Genomic DNA, 11,751 nt, shown 5'->3' with positions numbered 1-11,751 from the left:
GTCTCTACGTCATTTGTGTTGTCTTCCACCCCTAACTACGGCAACGCCACTAGGACAAACCTTCTCTGCACGACAAAAATCACATGGACGGCGTGTCATTATGAGGGCTCGGCGAGCCATATGCAACCACCAAAAGAGCCAGGTATGGCTCGCGAGCCATAGGTTCCTGACCCCTGCTCTATGGTATGTAAGTTGATTTAAAAGCTTACTTATTTTGAAGATTATTAGAAAATGTGTGCTTGTAAGCACATCCTGTAGTGTATTTCAGATAAAATATATTTTAATTAAGATTACTGAAATTTGAAAGTTTTTTATTTTTAACTGACAATTTATGGGCATATAATGTTTTTTTTTCTCCCTCTCTCTTCAAGGAACTTTTGCTTGTTCATAGTTTTTTGATAGACTCCGTGATCGATTGGTGCACGTGCTTCAGCATGTGACACTTGATCAGGATTTCCTCGACATTGTGTGCACTCAAGAACTTTTTTTTTTTTTTTTAAATGCCTTGTCTTGTCATGTAGCTGTTCCTTCATATATTTTGGATGAACTGGCTAATTTGCACAGACTAATAAATTGAGAAAAACATAGGGAAGAACAACAAACTGCTGTTGTGCATTTTGAGTAGGGACCAGCTGGACAACAACGGCTGGTCATATCCTCAGACTACCTTTGCAGTATGCTCAAACTCATTCTCCCTGTCCCATGCATTGCCAAACTCTTGCATGTATCCCAAAGCTGTATATCGAAGAATGGCCGAAGCAGGTGTCATGCGGAGTAGGCCTCACGAGTTGGCAGTAATGTATTGAGCTGAACATCCAACTGTTTGAAAAGGAAGTCTTGTCAGTTCCAGTCAAACATCTGGATTAGAGGTTTAAGGTTAAGATTTTTCCACTTAATTCGCGTCTCCCGATGTTACACTCCTTTCTGGGTTTCAATTTACTACCGCAAAATTAAAATAGAAAGCATAATTTTTTATGTATTACGTTCAGGTTTGCCCGGTGTGTGTGTGTGTGGTTGTTCTCGTGATCGTGATGACACCGTCGCTTGATTTAGCGTGACCGGGTGTGATTTGCATGCTCGCGCCAGTTTAGCACAAACTTAACTGGCAGGGGGGATACCATGATGAAGATGGTATTTCTTCATGCATAAGTCAAATGCCCCTCTCACACATGTCAAAAGGGTTCCATAGTGTAATGGTGAGCACTCTGTACTCTGAATCCACTAATCAGACTTCAAGTCTCGGTGGAACCTGTTTGGGCTTGTCTCACTGTAAACAACATGTCCATAGTGTAACGGTGAAACCTCTGAATCCTGAAGCTGAAACTACAAACCTCTCAGTTAACAGCCAAACACACTAACCAATTGATCTACTAACATCCTACAAGAGAGCAGGTGGAAAGGTAGAAAGGCTAGAAGTTTAGGAGCAGGGTTTAAATTATTCTACCACGGAGAAGATGGGAAGAGAAATGGAGTAGGGGTTATTTTAAAAGAAGAGCTGGCTAAGAATGTCTTGGAGGTGAAAAGAGTATCAGGTTGAGTGATGAGGTTGAAATTTGAAATTGAGGGTAAGTATTATGTGGTTAGCGGCTATGCCCCACAGGTAGGATGTGACCTAGAGTTGAAAGAGAAATTCTGGAAGGAACTAGATGAAGTAGTTCTGAGCATCCCAGACAGAGAGAGAGTTGTGATTGGTCCAGATTGTAATGGACATATTGGTAAAGGAAACGGGCGATGAAGAGGTGATGGGTAAGTACGGCATCCAGGAAAGGAACTTTGAGGGACAGATGGTGGTGGATTTTGCAAAAAGGATGGAGATGGCTGTAGTGAATACTTATTTCCAGAAGAGGGAGGAACATATAGTGACCTACAAGAGCGGAGGTAGAAGCACGCAGGTGGGATTATATTTTGTGCAGACGATGTAATCTGAAGGAGATTACTGACTGTAAAGTAGTGGTAGGGGAGAGTGTAGCTTGACACCATAGGTTGGTGGTGGGTAGGATGACTCTGGTGGTGGGTAGGAAGATTAAGAAGACAAAGGTAGAGCAGAGAACCATGTGGTGGAAGCTGAGAAAGGAAGAATGTTGTGCGGCCTTTCGGAAAGAGGTAAAACAGGCTCTCGATGGACTGGACAACGACAGCCAAGGTAATCAGAGAGACAGGCAGGAGAGTACTTGGTGTGTCTTCTGGTAGAAAAGGGGAGAAGGAGACTTGGAGGTGGAACCCCAAAATACAGGGAGTCATACAAGGAAAGAGATTAGCGAAGAAGAAGTGGGATACTGAGAGGACTGAGGAGAGGCGAAAGGAGTACATCGAGATGCGACGTAGGGCAAAGGTAGAGGTGGCAAAGGCTAAACAAGAGGCATATGAAGACATGTCCACCAGGTTGGACACGAAAGAAGGAGAAAAGGATCTCTACAGGTTGGCCACACAGAGGGATAGAGATGGGAAGGATGTGCAGAAGGTTAGGGTGATTAAGGATAGAGATGGAAATGCGTTGACTGGTGCCAGTAGTGTGCTAAATAGATGGAAAGAATACTTTGAGAAGTTGGTGAATGAAGGAAATGAGAGAGAAGGAAGAGTTGAAGAGGCAAGTGTGAAGGACCAGGAAGTGGCAATGATTACTCAGGGGGAAGTCAGAAAGGCACTGCAAAGGATGAAAAATGGAAAGGCAGTTGGTCCTGATGACATACCGGTAGAGGTATGGAAGCAATTTGGAGAGACGGCTGTGGAGTTTTTGACCAACTTATTCAACAGAATACTAGCGGGCGAAAAGATGCCTGAAGAATGGAGGAAAAGTGTTCTAGTTCCCATTTTTAAGAACAAAGGGGATGTTCAGAGCTGTGGGAACTATAGAGGAATAAAGTTGATGAGCCACACAATGAAGTTATGGGAAAGAGTAGTGGAGGCTAGACTCAAGACAGAAGTAAGTATCTGCGAGCAACAGTATGGTTTCATGCCTAAAAAGAGTACCACAGATGCATTGTTTGCCTTGAGGATGCTAGTGGAAAAGTACAGAGAAGGTCAGAAGGAGCTACATTGTGTCTTTGTGGATCTAGAGAAAGCCGACGACAGAGTACCAAGAGAGGAACTGTGGTACTGCAAGCGTAAGTCTGGTGTGGCAGAGAAGTATGTTAAAATAGTACAGGACATGTATGATGGCAGCAGAACAATGGTGAGGTGTGCGTTAGGTGTGACAGAGGAATTTAAGGTGGAGGTGGGACTGCATCAGGGATCAGCTCTGAGCCCCTTCCTGTTTGCAGTGGTAATGGATAGGCTGACAGATGAGGTTAGACTGGAATCCCCTTGGACCATGATGTTCGCAGATGATATTGTCATATGCAGTGAAAGCAGGGAGCATGCAGAGAAACGATTAGAAAGATGGAGACATGCACTGTAAAGGAGAGGAATGAAGATTAGCCGAAGTAAAACAAAATATATGTGCGTGAATGAGAAAAGTGGAGGGGGAAGAGTGAGGCTACAGGGAGAAGAGATAGCGAGGGTTGACGACTTCAAATACTTGGGGTCAACAATACAGAGCAAGAAGAAACGGGTCCAAGCAGGTTGGAACAGCTGGCGAAAGGTGTCTGGTGTGTTATGTGACAGAAGAGTGTCTGCTAGGATGAAGGGCAAAGTTTACAAAACAGTGGTGAGGCCGGCCATGATGTACGGATTAGAGACGGTGGCACTGAAGAAACAACACGAAGCAGAACTGGAGGTAGCAGAAATGAAGATGTTGAGGTTCTCGCTCAGAGTGAGCAGGTTTGGATAGGATTAGAAATGAGCTCATTAGAGGGACGGCCAAAGTTGGATTTTTTGGAGACAAGATTCGAGAGAGCAGACTTCGATGGTTTGGACATGTTCAGAGGCGAGAGAGTGAGTATATTGGTAGAAGGGTGCTGAGGATGGCGCTCCCAGGCAAAAGAGCGAGAGGAAGACCAAAGAGAAGGTTTATGGATGTGGTGAGGGAAGACATGAGGGCAGTTGGGGTTAGAGAGGAAGATGCAGGAGATAGGCTAAGATGGCAAAAGATGACACGCTGTGGCGACTCCTAACGGGACAAGCCGAAAGGAAAAGAAGATACCCTTTAGCCCCGATAACAGAAGTGTGTTACAGCCATATGTTAACTTACGTAAACATCACTGTGACCTACGGTTTATTTTCTTTTTTTTAAATACGCATTGGACTCATTTGAGAACAATTCATATTAAAAAAAAAAAAAAAAAACATCTGTTGGGGAGAGGTTCACCGAAGTTTAACGTGTGGCCGCAACACACTTCCGTGTATGTTGGAGACGACTCCCTGTTTATATATTTATTTATTATTTATTTATAATGATCCAACTTGGCATGATGAGTACTTCTTGGGAATTTGAGATTGAGAAGAATAATTCCTACCTGAAATGAAGTGATCGCTACACAGTCGTGTGTATTTGGTTGGGCAGCATCCATCATGTTTAATTGCCAAAATCCATCAATCTTTTCTCATCATTTCAGCTGGTATTCCATAGAATGATCTCTTTGAATTTCTGTCTCATCTGTTGTAAAAACCAACAGCATAACAAGTCTCGTGCATTGTGTATGTTCTGCTCCGGTTCAATGTGCCCCACACTGTCGAGCTGCTCTTTTTGACCGGCAACATGGCGCTGTGAAAATGATGACGTCACGTGCACGAGTTCGATCCTGGACGCTGTCACTTTTGTATCTACATTGTTCCGTTTGATTGATCGGCTCATTGGTGCGAGCAGGATGGCTGCGTTCATCAGGCTTCAATCCAAAATGTTCCATCATCGTGGTGGCATTAGGCTTTCAAACTTATTCTCTGAATGCCACTTTTTAAAGTCTTTCTCATCGTGTGAAATATTGTGCAATAAAGACTTGTGTTTTCATTCCATCAGTTCACTTCCAACTGGGAAAAAAATCCTCTCTTCAATGATCTGTCCATTTAAAATCACTGTAAGTACCCAGAAAGGTGCCAGTACAGATCAGCACTTTGATAAACACCAATGATCATAAAAGTTGACCAAATACCAAATGTGTCTTGGAGTCTGATCCAGGCATGCAACAGCGGAGCCGAATTCCTTTCAGACGGGTACAAAAGTACATACAAAGCAGTTGAAGGTACAGCAGAGTGGCGCAGCGGAAGCGTGCTGGGCCCATAACCCAGAGGTCGATGGATCAAAACCATCCTCTGCTATCAGAGTCTAAGTTATGATTTTTTGTCTTGTCTCCTCATTGGCTGAGGGCCACTTCCTAAAATCACATTCGGCGAAAGATAGACACATGTACTGTATCTTACTGGCAGTCTTTTCAGTCTGCACAAAGTCACTAGTTTTCTTGGTCTGCATGTCATCATGTCGAGCATGCAAATCTCTCAGCATGTTCCACCAAGGTCATCTTTGTGTGCAGAGCAAACACCATGCCGACAAGTAATTGTTCATGTTCGACCCATTTAAAGATTAAAAATACAATTACATACTGAACACATTATACATCTGCCAAACACTGCATGAAATATTTGGTTGTAAGCAACAAAAGTCCTCCCAAAGTGAAGAAAGTCGCTTATTGTTGATAGTCATCATGAAACATGATCACTCTCACTTTCCAAATGTCGATCTCCTCACAATCCGATTTTGAACCATTGGATGCAAATAATATACAGTAGTGTTCAAAATAATAGCAAACCAATGTCACTAACCATATTAATGCACATTTTCAGTTTATTTTTTATTGCGACTGTTCAAACAACGGTGGTGTAGCTGTCGAGCATTGGCCTAACAGTTCTGAGGAGCGGGATTCAAAACCCGGCCCCTGCCTGTATGGAAATTCCAAAAACATTCAAGCATTCATTGAAGACTCAAAATTCCTCTGAGGTGTGATTGTGAGTGCGACTGTTGTCTGTCTCCATGTGCCCTGCCCTGATTGGCTGGCAACCAGTTCAGGGTGTACCCTGCCCGTCATGTTTAGCTTCTTCCATTTTCTCATGATTGCTCCAGCAGTTGGACCTTTTTTCACCAAGCTGGTTGGCAATTTCCCCCTCGCCCTTTCCAGCCGTGTGGAGTTGTACAATTTTGTGGGGTGGACAGGTGTCTTGATGCAGCTAATGACCTCACACAGGTACATCTGATTCAGGATAATACATGGAGTCGAGGTGGACTTTTAAAGGCGGACTAACAGGTCTTTGAGGGTCAGAATTCTCACTGCTAGACAGCTGTTCAAATACTTATTTGTAGCTGTCACACAAATAAATAGTTAAAAAAACATACATTGTTATTTCTGGATTTTTCTTTTGAGATTATCTCTCTCACAGTTGACATGCACCGACAATGAAAATTTCAGACCCCTCCATGATTTCTAAGTCGGATAACTTGCAAAATGGCAGGGTGTACAAATGCTTCTTTTCTTCACGGTAAATGTTGGACGTGTGCTTATTCAGGGAAAAAATCCAATGACTTGCATGTGTGCCTGCAGACTTCCATGTCGTCCGGCAAGACTGGTGCATCGATGCACACATTTCAGCCAAAGAGTTGAATCCAGGCCTTTTGGTTGAAAAACACAAGTTCCGACTTGTTGGCCATGTGATTTTTATTTTCCACACTGTGGGAGATGTACAGTTGCGGTAAAGTTCTGCATTCAGAAGATTCACATACTGGAAATTGAACCTGGCCGTCCAGGGTGAAACAAGAATCGCAAGACCATATGAGACACGATGTTGCTTAAACTCATTTTTTTCAAATTCTGTATTTTCTTTCAAGCGTCAGCCAATCATATCAACAGTATTGAGGTTTCAGTCCCATCGGGGTAAACAGGAGACGAATAAAAAACAGTAATCCTGAAAGGGATATTAGATGGGGCACTTTTGCTGTAAATAAAACACCGATTACTCTGTTATTTTTAACCGTGTTGGGAACTTTCAGCATTTAAATCAAAGACTAAAATACAAAGTCCAGTCAACATTCCCATACCGGGAGTTGAACCCAGGCCACCTCGGTGAAAACCAGGAATCCTGACCACTAGACCATATGGGACACATGCTGCTGCACTGAAATTCTTCACAGTTTTCAGTCATTACATAAGACTGGCCAGAAGACTCCCAATGAAAACTTGCAATCCAAACTTCCAAACCAAATGGGAAATCTCTGAAGGTCCCTGCCACTTATTATTTCTGAAATAGATTTATTTTTTCCCAGGCCAAATATGTTGGAAACATTCTGCATGATGAAAGCCGAAATGGTGGAATACAGGAATTATTCTCACACAGTACTCCTGCGGGAAAAGCAGAAATCTGAGCCACTTGATCATGTGAGAAATGCCTCTGATTTTTTTTTTCCCCAACAAATATCGTTCCCAGGCTTAGTTGGGAGTTTTCCACATGAATGTTCACGCCAAATCGGTGGATTGCAAGGGGGGCGAGATTGCTCTCATGTTCAAAGTCGGAGCTCGTTCGCTGGGTGAAGATCTCTTCCATTATGTTGGAACTCAGTTGAGGAAAGCTTTGCAAGTGGCAAAGTCTAAATGACGGAATTTAGTATTAAGAATAAGTAAAATTCCCAGCGGGAATCATGACAACTTGAACAGATGGCATTTATTTAGATGTGACCTCAATTTCATTTCAGAAATTTTCCTCACTTTCTTTTAAGCACATCGGTGCATGCTCACCTAACCAAAACTGGTATACGGACCACTTTAACCAAATTTCTCACTTATGATTTCCTCTTCCTTTTATTTCTCTTCTTGCCTGCTAGAAAATAGACCAAGTACTCTCCTGCCTGTCTCTCTGATCACCTTGGCTGTCGTGGTCCAGTCTTCTGAACGCTCCTCCTGTCCACCAACAGCCTGTCTCACCTCTTTCTGAGAAGCCACACAACACTCTTCCTGTCTCAGCTTCTACCACATGGTTCTCTGTTCTGCCTTTGTCTTATTATTCTTCCTCCCCACCACCAAAGTCATTTTTCACACCACCATCCAATGTTGTCAGGCCACAGTGTTCCCTGCCACGACCTTACAGGTCACCTCCTTCAGATGACTTCTTCTGCGCAATATGTAATCCACCTGCGTGCACCCTATGTTATTGCCTCTTCTGGAAGAAACGGTTCATGACAGCCATTTCCATCTTTTTTCACCAAGTCTAAAACCATCTGTCCATCATGTTTCTTAACCTAATGCTGGACTTTCCCTTTATTTCTTCATCACTCCTGCTTCTTTCACCAACATGTCCATTACAATCTCAACCAATCACAACGTTCTCTGTGTCTAAGATGCCCACAACAACTTCATCTAGTTCCTTCCAGGATTTCTCTTTCACCTCTACGTCACATCCTACTTGTGGGGCACAGCGACTCCTGACATTTATACACTCCATCTACATGGCAATTGGGATGCGGTCAAATGAAAGGAGCAAGCTTGAACCATGCAGGTACCACAAGATCACAAGTGTGTATGTGTGAAACTGCGTACAGGTCTCTCTGGCTCAGTCGATAAAGCATGAGACTATTAATCTCAGGGTCGTGGAATTTAACCCCGTGTGGGGAGATAGACTTTCAGATCCAATGTTATCTACAATATGTCAAGGGGCAGGAGGCAGGGTACACCCTAAGCTGGTTGCCAGCCAATTGCAGGCCACGTCAAGACAAACAGTTGCACTCACAATCAGACCTTGGGGCAATTTTAGAGTGTCCGATTAATGTTGTAATTTTTGGAAAGTGGGAGGAGTACACTGGACAGTATTGCTACCTCTTACGCAGAAGACCGGGTTTGATTCTCTGACGGGGAGTTGACATCGTGGGGCTCTTTATGGCAAAACAAAAAAGCCCATCAGCCCCTTTACCAAATGGGGACCCGACTGTGGTTGGCAAACATAACCACACTGAAACTGTTTCTCTCATGGTGCTCGTGAGCAGGACCAGCGAATGACCTCACTCCCCTGCATTGCCAATTCTTTCAGGTCACTCGGTAAATGTGGTACAAGGAACTCCGAGTCAGCATCAAGGGTATTCACTGATGTCACATTCCCCGCCGAAGTCTCCCCATCACTGAGTTGCCACTCAGTGGCAAAACACGCCTGCGTTCAACATGTTCTTTCACCCATCACTTCTAAATTTAATTTTCAAAAGGTAGAGAGAGAAGACAATACTTTTCTTTCATTAAAATGTGTTTTTTTATATGCTGGATTGCTGAGACGCAAAAAAAACATTTCTGTGAAGAATGCGCCACCGTTGAAAACTAAAATTGACACTCATCAAAGGGTCATTCAATAAATAAGGTGAACTTAATAAGGAATCACGGAGCTTTCTTTTGCAAATCAACTTATAAATGATGATAGTAAACTTATCGTGCCTATTATATGTTTTTAAGTCATTCATCCATTATTTGAGCCGCTTATCCCCACAAGGGTCACATGAGTGCTGGAGCCTATCCCGGCTATCTTCAGGCAGAGGCAGGGTACACCATGAGCTGGTCTCCATCCAATTGCAGTCCTTCTAATACATACAGATGAAAGTATTTCACAATATTGTGTTCCAAATCATTTGGATAACAAATGCCTGGTCTGTTTGGTGTCATATTTTTCCATTTTCCCACCATGTCCACCTGTAGTTGTGCTGCTGGAATGGCGTGCTCCACTGAAAAGATCTGTTAATTTTTTGCAGATTTTGGGTGACATCTGTTGTGGGGACTCAGGGGTGGATGACCATCTTTGTAATTATCTAGATCAGGGGTATCATTCTATCTCGGGGGCCACATGAAGGAAAATCTATTACCGAGAGGGCCGGACTGGTAAAACATTTCCTATATAGACCATGTTATACACAGTACTTTAGAACTTAAAAACAAATCATGATTGTTTTCTTTGTTTTCATACAGTCCCAAATAGTACAAGCCCAACATCACCATTAATCATAAAACATTTCAAGTTGTTTTTATAAAATTGTGGAAAAAGAACACAGAAAGGCACAATGTCTCAGTTATTCACATAAGTACACACAGGACAAGTGGGTCAGAAAATGAAAATGAAATCAATATAATGACAACATCGTCATGAAAAACATTTCCAGAAAAACATTTCCATAAATCTGTGATAGCTGATGAAAGTTTTAAACCCTACTCATCGTTACGTGGCATGACACCAGTTGCTTTGTTGATTGATAAAACTGTCTCAGCACTTTGCTTGAGTGATGATCGGACCATTTTCCACTGACACTGGGATTTAATACGTCCACGACGCATGCTGCCACCAATAAACCAATCAGACAACATTACGTAACGTGTACATCACGAACGCTTACCTCTGCCGCACCTTTGGTAGGTACACTTCCAGCATGCTGCAAAATAATATTGATGACATTCGAAAATGCCATCAGTTAAGAAACATGGTTCCAGGCGCAATTCAAATCAGTTGTGGTGTTGGACAGAGAAGCTCCGAAGGAATTTAACCTCAGTGACTCCCATTGGGAAGTGGAGGAATTAAAAAAATGAACTCCCAGTGAAGTTGGGGAAAGACTGGAGTTAAAAGCTGGACCACCACCCCAGTCAAATAATCCAGAGGGATTGTCAGAGATTTCCACACAATGTTGCAGAGGCGTTTCAACCAGGACAGCCCAACAACATCCAGAGCCTTGTTGAGTTCGAAGGGTTCAAGACAACAATGCACAAAAGGAAGGTAATAACAGCTGTTACCTCGGATTGCCTGAACAGGGATCTGAGCCAAATCATCAACCAAAGTCAAGAATTTGAACACTGCACCCTCAAATTAAAAGTCTGACACTCTAACAAATGAGATATGCAGGGTCTACGTTGTGACAATTATCATCTCAATGTTGCAGAGGTGTGCCAACAAAAACTTGCGGATTTTCAAAAATCTCAAAGTTTTCCAAAAACACACAATTGGAACACCTGAACAGGAACTTGACACGAGACAATCACGTCAAGAGTCTGATGCTTTCTCGACTGCGTTACTCCGATGTATGATTTCAGCATGACCCATAACCAGGTAATGTGTCTGAAACTGGCAATGAGCCATTGCGAGAAAAGCAATGTGAAGTTCCAGTCAAGAATCTGGGGTAAATGATCATCGAATGATCATCGAAAGTCAGGGAGATGTGTCCACTTGAAATGGATGAGAAGCCACAAAATTTACTCACGTTACTTTCGGGAAGGTAAAACCATTCGAGAAATGGACCAAAATGCAATATCGATGTGATCCCTTAACATATTCTATTGAACTCTCTGTTGGTTGATTACTTCATTTCAGGGAGAGGTTGTGTGGTTGGGTCTGGTGAGGAGACAGATTCAAAACTAGATTGCACAGATCAGAAACTCTCACTGTTTGTAAGTTTGATTGCCTGAACAGGGACTTGAACCCTGGACCCTCAGATTAAAAGTCTGATGCTCTACCAACTGAGCCACTCAGGCCACATGTTGTCTCTTTTTCAATTTCAATTTATTAGGATGTAAACACATAGCGGATTCATTGACCACAATGCTCCTCCAAAATCCGAGCGTCCACTTCCCAGTGGCAGATAGGCAGATATATTTTTGCCTTATGAATGGAATGGAATGGAATGGAAACAACAACAACAACTCAAAGCTATGATGCTGTGCAATGGGAGGCAATGCAACCCTAAGATGACATTGTTTCTTCATCATGGCAAATACACTTTTTCAAAAATTGATGGTAAAATCCATTCATCCATCCATTTTCTGAGGCACATATCCTCACGAGGGTGGAGAAAGTTCTGGAGTCAATCCCCGCAGTCCT

At 42.8% G+C, this 11,751-nt stretch overlaps 3 non-coding genes across 3 annotated transcripts; 1 reads left to right on the top strand and 2 right to left on the bottom strand.

Moving 5' to 3' along the window:
- Window positions 1–5,121: 5,121 nt before the first annotated feature.
- On the top strand, window positions 5,122–5,193 carry trnam-cau (transfer RNA methionine (anticodon CAU)). The gene has a single exon. It is a non-coding gene; the product is annotated as a tRNA-Met (tRNA).
- Window positions 5,194–6,952: 1,759 nt separating this feature from the next.
- On the bottom strand, window positions 6,953–7,024 carry trnae-uuc (transfer RNA glutamic acid (anticodon UUC)). Its single transcript has one exon. It is a non-coding gene; the product is annotated as a tRNA-Glu (tRNA).
- Window positions 7,025–11,332: 4,308 nt separating this feature from the next.
- On the bottom strand, window positions 11,333–11,405 carry trnak-uuu (transfer RNA lysine (anticodon UUU)). The gene has a single exon. It is a non-coding gene; the product is annotated as a tRNA-Lys (tRNA).
- Window positions 11,406–11,751: the final 346 nt, after the last annotated feature.

This window comes from Syngnathoides biaculeatus, chromosome 21 (assembly GCF_019802595.1).
Source record: "Syngnathoides biaculeatus isolate LvHL_M chromosome 21, ASM1980259v1, whole genome shotgun sequence".
NCBI classification, from domain to species: domain Eukaryota; kingdom Metazoa; phylum Chordata; class Actinopteri; order Syngnathiformes; family Syngnathidae; genus Syngnathoides; species Syngnathoides biaculeatus.
Note: the sequence above shows the minus strand (reverse complement) of the source record. Positions and strands in the feature narration are given on the sequence as shown.